The following is a 10,959-nucleotide window of genomic DNA, read 5'->3' as shown; positions in this document are numbered from 1 at the left end:
ACCCTCAAGAGAAATCATGGCGTCTACGCACTGGCTCAGAGCATTGCCGGTCACTATAGCAGACAGAGAGCTCTTTTGCGATCTGATAGTGATTAATATGACCGACTACGACGTCATCTTCGGGATGGACTTCTTGATCAAATACGGTGCCTCCATCGAGTGCCGTAAACAAAAAGTCATATTCCAACCTGAAGCGGAAGCACAGTTCGAATTCGTCGGAGAACCCGGGAGAAAGGCCAAGAAGTTTCTCTCAGCTATGAAGGCACAGAGGTTGATGGATTAGGATGTATGGGGTTCTTAGCACACGTAGTCAGTACCAGTCAGGACAAGGACCAACAGCTAGCAGAGGTCCGAGTCGTATGTGACTACCCAGCAGTCTTCCCTGAAGAGTTACCAGGCCTAGCACCAGACAGGGAGATCGAATTTGAGATAGAGCTCATTTCTGGTACAAATCCTATCTCCAAAGCGCCTTACCGCATGGCTCTAGCAGAACTGAAGGAACTTCATGAACAACTACAGGAGCTACTTGACAAAGGCTTCATACGTCCTAGTCACTCACCATGGGGAGCGCCTGTATTGTTCGTGAAGAAGAAGGATGGGAGCATGCGCCTGTGTATAGACTACCGAGCGCTGAACCAAGTCACCATCAAGAACAGGTATCCTCTTCCCAGAATTGATGACCTGTTTGATCAGCTAAAGGGAGCAGCAGTGTTCTCTAAGATAGACCTCAGATCGGGTTATCATCAGGTGAAGGTCAAAGAAGGGGATATACCTAAGACAACATTTAGGACTAGATACGGACATTATGAGTTCGTAGTCATGCCCTTTGGTGTGACCAATGCTCCAGCTACCTTCATGGACCTCATGAACAGAGTATTCAGGGAATATTTAGATAAGTTTGTCATCGTGTTCATCGATGATATTCTTATCTATTCAGGAACTCAGGAAGAACACGCAGAGCACCTGAGAACAGTATTGCAGACCCTTCAGCAGAACCAGTTATATGCCAAGTTCACAAAATGTGAATTTTGGTTAGATCAAGTGTCCTTCCTGGGTCATATCATCTCAAAGGATGGTATCATGGTAGACCCCAGTAAGATAGAAGCTGTGAGCACCCAGGAAAAGTGAATAGGGTAGCAGACGCCCTCAGCAGGAAGTCCAGCGCTACCCTATTATCTCTAGCAGCCATGTCACCGCCCCTACAGAAGGAGATCTCAGATTTCGGTCTCGAGCTCATAGTCGGACAGCTCTCTACTATGACATTAGAGTCTACCTTGCTCGGTGACATCCAGACAGCTCAGGAGCAGGATCCTGAAATTTAGAGAATCAAGCAAGGTTTAGCAGAATCAGAAGGTGGAGAGTTCAGAATATCAGATAGCGGGGTGTTGTATTTTGGTGACAGGCTATGTGTTCCGGATCAGGAGGAACTACAGAGGAAAATCCTAGACGAGGCTCACAAGACTCCCTATGCGATGCATCCTGGCTCCACCAAAATGTACCAGAACATGAAGAAACGTTTTTGGTGGCCTGGGATGAAGAGAGACATCGCTCGATATGTCAGCGCCTGCCTAACCTGTCAGAGGATTAAGGCAGAACATCAGAGACCAGGGGGAGTTTTGTAGCCCATACAGATACCAGAGTGGAAGTGGAAAGACATTTCTATGGATTTTATAGTGGGATTACCCAGAACCACGAATGGTTTTGATACCATCTGGGTAATAGTCGACAGATTGACTAAATCAGCCCACTTCTTAGCTATCAGGATATCCTACTCCATGGAACAGCTAGCACCGTTGTATCTCAACGAGATCGTTAGGCTACATGGAGTCCCACGAACCACTATATCAGACAGAGACAGTAGGTTCACATCACACTTCTGGGAGTGTGTACAGTCAGCTTTGGGCACGAAGTTAAAGTTCAGCACAGCCTTCCATCCTCAGACAGATGGTCAGACGGAGCGAGTAAATTAGGTACTCGAAGATATGCTCCGAGCATGTGCCCTAGATTTCAAAGGAAGTTGGTGCAAATATCTGAGTCTAGCAAAATTTGCATACAACAACAGCTATCATGCCACTATCGGCATGGCACCTTACGAGGCTCTCTATGGGCGGAGGTGTAGATCTCCAATCTGCTGGTATGAGAGTGGTGAACAGAAAGAACTAGAGCTTCAGACAGATCTAGTGGCAGATACCACAGCAGCTATACAGCAGATCCGCCAGAGGATAGAGACAGCTCAGAGCCGCCAGAAAAGCTATGCTGATACATGGCGCAGACCTTTAGAGTTTTCAGTTGGGGATTCAGTGTTCCTTAGAGTAGCTCCCATGAAGGTAGTAATGCGTTTTGGGAAGAAGGGCAAACTAAGTCCCCGATATGTGGGACCATACCTTATCAGCAGAAGAGTGGGCAAGGTAGCATATGAGCTAGAGCTACCCCAGGAAATGTCAGCTATTCACAATGTATTTCATGTCTCTATGCTGAAGAAGCATATCCCAGATGCCACCCAGGTGATTGAGCCCCAGTCGGTACAAGTCCGCGAAGACCTCAGCTATGACAGTCGGCCTATTCAGATAATAGACCGAGCAGTTAAGAAATTACTGAACAAGGAAGTACCATTAGTAAAAGTTAATTGGCAAAGTCACACAGTAGAAGAGGCAACTTGGGAGACAGAAGTCAGCATAAGACAGAAGTACCCAGAGTTGTTCTAAGTTCGAGGATAAACTTTTTATAAGGTATGGGGGATTGTAACGCCCGAAAATTCTCAAAACTGCATTAGAAATATTTTATGATTTTTCTGCAATTTTTAGATATTTTTCCGGAATTTTTAGAATAGCGGAAGTAGCAAAAATAATTAGAACCGTAAAATAGCTTAGGCGGGAATCGAACCCGGGACCTCTCGGATCCGATAACTTTTAGTTAGCCTTAGTAACCAGATGAACCCAGCAGAGTCGTGCTGAAAGGAAAGGGAAACGATTTAATTTATATTAGAGTTGGGCCAAAGTACCCACTTAATATAAATAGGAAGTTTAAGTGGGGTTTGGTTTATTTTTGTTTGGTTCGGCAACTTCTCCTCCTCTCCAACCCTCACCGCCGACTCTCCTTCTCCTCTCCTTCTCTCGGTGCCAACCACAAGAACAACCTAGGGTTCCTTCCCTAAGGGCTCTAGGAGCACCTTCCGGCGACGACTCCGACACGAGGACGTTCCCCTCTGCGAGAAGAACACGTAGACGCGAGAGGATCGTCGAGAAGATAGTCCCCACCGGAAAACTAGCGACTAGATTCGTAAGAAAACTAGCGCACGAGGTAAGAAACCCCTCACCTGCAGTATAAGTAGCTTTCGTTTGATTGCATGCCTTTAGTTTAGCTATATGCAGATTTTTCGGCACCCAGGGTATGTTTAAACCCTCCTCGCAGATTAGGGATCTAGTTGAGCACCTCTAGATGGGCCAGACACGTTGTTCTCCTTCAGTTGGAGGCTCTGGACGTTGTCGGGTGCCTAGAGGTGGTCTACCTATTAGAGGGGAGAGTTGGAGCACACCAAGTGTTCGACAAAATGATTAGTGTAGCTAAATACTACCTCAGATATTTTTAACAGCTCAGTTAAATGCATTAGTAGCATTTAAATCAGTATATTAGTCTAGTTTCAGCTTACATGGGACTACGGTCCAATGGGTGGGCTCCCACAGTCGCCTCTAGGTTTAGATAACCTAGCTCTAGGTTCAGATAACCTAGAAACAGCAAAATAGACAATTAGTAGCTATATTCAGTATTTTATTTTCAGTGGCACTGTACTAGACCAGATGTCCATTGGGTTGGGCTCCCATAGTCGTTCCTAGGTTTAGATAACCTAGTAAACCCTACTAAATGTGGGACTTGCAAACCCGGGTCTAGCTAGGGATGCGCGCACAGCAAGTACAGTTGTCGGGCCCAAACAGCAGCATGATTACTATTTTCACTTATTATGATAATAGCTTCCAAATTCGTAACCTAGTTATGTGAATATAGTTTAAGCTCAGTTTTAGCTCAGTTTTAGTTTTAGTTTCAGTTTAGTTCTCCTAGTTGATACCATGAGATAGCTCCATGCTTAGATTTTATTATGCATGTCATGTTTCAGTATTTATGCCATGTGACTTCTGTTAATTAGAGCCGTAGAGCCAATCATTTGATGATTGTATGGACTCATGTATATCATATTCTTGTATATTAATAAAGGCATTTGTTTGGTTATTATACTTATTTATATTAGTGCCAAATAGACTAAGTATAATAGCGTCCTTGAGTAGAAGGTTCATACCTATATCAATCGATTAGTTGAATCGATAGTGAGATGATATAGGGAACACTACTCTAAATCATTCCTAGTCGAGTATTAGCATTCAGGGACAATGTTAATACAATAAGACTAGCATGTAGGTCAGCTCGATGACTTGATCTCACAAGTCATGGATATAGAGATATCAAGCTGACACATGGGTATGCATTAGAGAATGTATACTGAATGACCCGCCATGAGAAAGTATCATGGATCGTTATATGAGTGTCATATACTTTCTCATGTGGCTATTAGTATGACTATTAGTCCTTAGACCTGAAGTCACCATGGATCCCTACATAAGGAGTTATGTACTTTAGTTTCGTCAAACGTCACCCGTAACTGGGTGGACTATAAAGGCGATTACTGGGTATATAACGAATTATGTAGAGGGATGTGAGTGATGTAGATGGAATCTATCCCTCCCATATGACGGGAGCGACATCGGTATTCTTGATAGAGAGAGGCCACTAAGTGCATGGCCATGCCCAAATGAGTCAACATTAGATGTTGAGCTCATTTTATCGAGTGAGTCTACTTGGAGTTCAAGATTTAGATTGATTAGAGGATGACACGGTCTATGCCTCATATTGATCAATCTAGATGTCTAGGATAGAAGGACACTTGTCATTATTTTGTGAGTAGTCACAATTGGTAGTCACAAGGTGATGTCGGATCTCGACATTCTTGTAACTTGGGTAGTAATGATGTGTTGCTAGATACCGCTCATTACTTATGCTCCTAAATGGGTTTAGGGCATTGCCAACGTTACAAGAACCTATAGGGTCACACACTTAGGACAATTAGGTGGAGATTAGGTTCATATGATGAACCAAGAGGATTAGATTCATTTGATGAATCAAATTGGATTAAGAGTAATCCTAATTGGGCTAACTTGAGTTCGACTCAAGTTGATTCATGTGTTAAATGAGTCTAATTTAGATTTTGACTCATTGAATCAATTTAATTTAATGAATTAGATTCATTATATTAAGTTGGCTCGAATCAAATGGTTGGATTAGATCCACCATGGTAGAGATTGAGTCAAGTTTGACTTGACTTGAGAAGGAAGACTAAAGGTCAATTTTGACTTGACCTTTTGCCACCTCATTGGTGAGTTGGAATTAGGTGGACCAATAATGATGTTCCACATCATCATGGGTGCCACCTCATGGAAGTGACAAAGTCACTCTCTTAATGGTTTCATATTAATTGCAATTAATGTAATTAATGTGATTTTATGGTTTCATATTAATTGCAATTAATGCAATTAATGTGAATTTTGAAATGTGGCCGGCCACTTTGTTTTGGGTGAAGAAATTCATTTTTCATTCACTTGTGTGCATCTTCTTCCTTCTCCCTCTCAAGCTCTCCCTCTCCCTCTCCTCCCTTGGCCGAACCACATAGGTGCTAGCACACCTTGGTTTTTTGGTCATCTCCATCTAGTGTGTCCGTGTGGATACTTCTAGAGGACCGGCGCTTGACGGTCTTGAGATCCGGCATCATTTGGACGAGCGGGAACGCGAAGGGCATCGCATCAAAGGTATAAAGTGTTTTCTTTTGTAGATCTACTGTAGATCGTAAAGTTTTTCAAACTCGTACTCGTATTTTCGTTCGGTTTTACCTTGCACGAGATCCGTGGCTTGGGCGATTCGGGGTTTCCGCGACGCGAAAAGCGGTTTTCGCGGCCCGAATAACTCAACAGTGGTATCAGAGCCACGTGCAAGGCTTGTACGAGTTTATTTTTATTTTTATGAAAAATAAAACCTTCTGTGATTTTCTGTAAAAATTAGTTTTTTATGATTTTATGGGTAATTTTTCCGTAGAAGCGAAGCACAAGTGTCTCGGCACTTGTAGGCTTCGGCTACTGGAAAGATCTTTCAAAACCGGCTTCGTTTTGCCCCAAATCCTTTTGGGACAGCGAGCTTGGGTGCCATTAGATCGCAAAGGATCAACTCACGATGGTTAGATCATGGGTAGGGGTACTGCCCCTAACCCCGCAAGGGGATTTGCTCTGTGATTGCACTCGAAATCGCTAAAAACGAACCTGCCGGGAAGATTTTTCCGAAACCACAATGTCTCGACCCAAATCGTTTTGGGACAGCGGGTTTAGGCACTGTTGGATCGCAAAGGAACCCTCGCGATGGTTAGATCGCGGGTAGGGGCGATGCCCCTGGGCCCCGCAAGGGGATCCGTTCCGCGATTGCGCCCGAAACCGCTAAACGGGACCGCCGGGAAATTTTATTCGTAAAATTATAAAAATTAATTTTAAAATTATAGAAAATTATGAAAATATATAATTTTGAATTATATATATTAATTTGTGATAGTCATGGCCCAAAGCCCAATATGATTGGTTGTGTTGTAATTCATAATACGGCCTGCGTGCCGTTATGAGTTTGCGAGTGTTGTATTATATTCGCGACCTGCGTGTCGTGCCTTCTCATATTTTCTTGTTGTAAATTAGATTTAGACTCGAATGTAACTCGAGTTTCAAATTGTAATGTACAAATTGGAGCGGTGGAGGGTCCACACGAGACGGAGTTCCGAGGCGGGCACGAGCAACACAAGGTGGTCAAAGGGAGGCGCTTGGAGAAGCTGTTGACCCTAGGTTGACCAATCGATCTTCTCATTGGCTTGAGAAGATCGTAGTAGGGCCATGACTAAATCACAAATAGATTAATTAATTAATTATTATGTATTTGATGCATGTTTAATAATTAATTAATTAATTAGTGCCTTAACGATTAGATTAGATCTAAGTCGTGCACATGATGCACCCTTGCGATTAGATTAGATCTAAGTCGTTCACAAGATGCATTCTTCTCGATTAAATTAGATCTAGATCGAACCAACTCTAAAATGCCTAACCATGCCGTGATACCTATCACTACCTCGATCACATGTATTGTTGAATCTGCCAAAGCAGAGCAATACATATTATCTTGGAAGGGTACGGAGGGACAATCTTGGTCCCGTCTATCAACGCATGGGTGAATACAAACTCAATTAGATTGAGTATTCATAGTTACTCGGTTGGATTGAGTCAACTATAGGCATTCTTCCAATAGTTGGAAAGATAGGTCAATATCACATCTATATTAACTCTCAGGTTAGCCAAAGCTAACTCGAGTTTTAATATAAATGCGGATATTGATTCTATAAACAAGAGTTGCATAGAGATGTAATTGGTAATCGTTACCTACCGATCATACTAAGCCTTGGGCGTATTAGCCAAAGCTAACTCAAGGGTTAGTATGATGTGGATCTTGTCCCACAGAATTATAGAATTCAGTGGGAGCATCATTTAATTAAAAGGCCTAATTAAATGATTTTTAAGAATATGATATTTATTTCTGCAAATTTTCTGTTGTAGATAACCATGACGTCAAACACGAATTCCTTCTCCCTGCGATCTGTCCTTGAGAAGGACAAGCTCAACGGAGCGAATTTCCTGGACTGGTACAGGAACTTGAGAATAGTTCTCACCCAGGAGCGTAAGCTGTACGTTCTGGAGCAGCCCATTCCGGAGGCTCCTCCTGCCAATGCCCCGCGAGCCGACAAAGATGCTTACAAGAAGCATCAAGACGACGCATTAGATGTGTCCTGTCTTATGCTCGCAACCATGAACTCTGAGCTTCAGAAGCAACATGAGTTGATGAACGCTTACGATATGGTTGAACATCTTTGTCACCTATATCAAGGACAAGCAAGGCACTGGAAGAGGAACTCCAAAGAATACCTGGAAGATCTTAAGAAGAAGAGAAATAATATTTCTACTTCAGGTATAAATGTTATAGAAGTCAACCTCTCTATTTCTTCATCGTGGGTATTAGATACCGGATGTACTTCGCACATTTGTACTAATGTACAAGCGCTGAGGAATAACAGAGCATTGACGAAGGGTGAGATAGACCTACGAGTAGGCAATGGAGCACGAGTTGCTGCTATTGCTTTAGGAACTTATCAGCTATCTCTGCCCTCTGGGCTTGTACTAGATTTAGATGATTGTTGTTATATGCCTGCTCTTACTAAGAACATAGTTTCAGTTTCTTGTTTAGACAAGAAAGGGTACTCTTTTATAATAAAAGACAAATGTTGTTCTGTTTATTTGAAAGATATGTTCTATTGTAGTGCACCACTAATAAACGGACTCTATATTCTAGACCTTGAGAGCCCTATCTATAACATTAGTACCAAGAGGTTCAAGTCAAATGACATGAACCAAACATACCTCTGGCACTGTCGCTTAGGTCATATAAATGACAAGCGCTTATCCCAGCTCCATAAGGATGGTTTGCTGGACTCATTTGATTTAGAATCATATGAGATATGCGAGTCATGCCTACAAGGCAAGATGACCAAGAACCCCTTTAGTGGGCATAGCGAGAGAGCAACTGATTTGTTAGGACTCATACATAGTGATGTATGTGGCCCTTTCAATGTTGCCGCTAGAGGCGGTTATAGATACTTCATCACATTTACTGATGATTTTAGTAGATACGGTTATGTGTACTTGATGACACATAAGTCTGAATCATTTGAAAAGTTCAAAGAATTCAAGAATAAAGTACAGAACCAGCTTGGCAAGAGTATTAAGGTACTTCGATCAGATCGAGGTGGTGAATACTTAAGCCATGAGTTTCGTGACTACTTAGCTGAGTGTGGGATTTTATCTCAACTCACTCCTCCTGGAACACCACAGTGGAATGGTGTATCCGAAAGGAGGAATCGTACCTTATTAGATATGGTGCGATCTATGATGAGTCACACAGATCTTCCGACATATCTATGGGGATATGCTCTAGACACGGCAGCTTTCATACTCAACCGAGTTCCATCAAAGGCCGTGATAAAGACACCATATAGGATATGGACTGGGAGAGATGCCCAGGTGTCTTTCATGAGGATTTGGGGTTGTGAGACTTACGTTCGACGTCAAGTCTCAGACAAGTTAGGACCCAAATCCGACAAGTGCTACTTTATTGGATATCCCAAGGAAACTAAGGGATATTACTTCTACATTCCCAGGTAGTTGTGGCAAAGACTGGGGTCTTTCTAGAAAGGGACTTTGTTTCTAGAAAGACTAGTGGGAGCACGTTCGATCTTGAAGAAGTTCAAGATGCGAACAATAGCACTGATGCCTCGATGGAAATTGAACTGGAACCACAAAGTGTTGTGGATGATGTTGTTCCACAAGGAGTTGAGGAACAACAACCAGTTCAAGTAGACATACCTCTTCGCAGGTCTGATAGGGTACGTCGTCAGCCTGAGAGATACTCATTTCTCTTGTCTGACCATGATGACATTGTGCTCATAGAGGATGAGCCTACCACCTATCAAGAAGCTGTGATGAGACCAGATTATGAGAAATGGCTAGAAGCCATGAGATCCGAGATAGAATCCATGTACACCAACCAAGTATGGACTTTGGTTGATCCACCTGAAGGGGTAAAACCCATTGGGTGTAAGTGGGTCTTTAAGAGAAAGACTGACATGGATGGACTTATCTATAAGGGTCGCTTGGTAGCTAAAGGTTTCAAGCAGATTCATGGTATTGACTATGATGAAACCTTTTCTCCAGTAGCGATGTTTAAGTCCATTCGGATCATGCTTGCTATTGCAGCCTACCATGACTATGAGATATGGTAGATGGATGTCAAAACCGCGTTTCTGAATGGAAACCTACTCGAGGATGTGTACATGACACAACCTGAGGGTTTTGTAGATCCACAGCATACTAGCAGAGTATGCAAGCTGCATAGGTCCATTTATGGACTAAAGCAAGCTTCTCGGAGCTGGAATCTTCGATTCGATGATGCGATCAAACAGTTTGGTTTCATCAAGAACGAAGATGAGCCTTGTGTCTACAAGAAGGTTGTAGGGGACATAGTTGTCTTCCTCATATTATATGTGGATGACATACTACTCATTGGGAAGGACATCCCTATGCTTCAGTCTGTCAAGACCTGGCTAGGGAGTTGCTTCTCAATGAAGGACTTAGGTGAGGCATCCCGCATTCTAGGGATACAGATCTATAGAGATAGATCTAAAAGATTGCTTGGCCTAAGTCAGAGTACATATATTGACAAGGTACTCCTTCGGTTTGCCATGCAGAACTCTAAGAAGGGATTTCTGCCGATGTCACATGGCGTGAGTCTTTCGAAGACTCAAGGTCCCTCTTCTAGAGAGGAGAGAGACCGCATGGATCAAATCCTTTATGCCTCAGCCATAGGATCGATCATGTACGCCATGCTGTGTACTCGACCAGATGTCTCGTATGCTTTGAGCATGACGAGCAGATACCAGTCAGATCCAGGTGAAAGTCACTGGATAGCGGTCAAGAATATTCTTAAGTACTTACGAAGGACTAAAGAATATTTCTTGATATATGGAGGCAATGATGAGCTAACTATAAAGGGTTACAGTGATGCCAGCTTTCAGACCGATCAGGATGATTACCGATCGCAGTCAGGGTTCGTATTTTGCATTAATGGTGGTGCTGTCAGCTGGAAGAGTTCGAAGCAGGATACAGTAGCTGATTCTACAACAGAAGCCGAGTATATTGCTGCATCAGAGGCAGCAAAGGAGGCAGTTTGGATCCGCAAGTTCATCACTGAACTTGGGGTGGTTCCTAGCATCGCTGACCA

The sequence above is a fragment of the Zingiber officinale genome, chromosome 5A, assembly GCF_018446385.1.
Source record: "Zingiber officinale cultivar Zhangliang chromosome 5A, Zo_v1.1, whole genome shotgun sequence".
In the NCBI taxonomy this organism is placed as follows: domain Eukaryota; kingdom Viridiplantae; phylum Streptophyta; class Magnoliopsida; order Zingiberales; family Zingiberaceae; genus Zingiber; species Zingiber officinale.
This window is presented reverse-complemented; position numbering follows the sequence as displayed.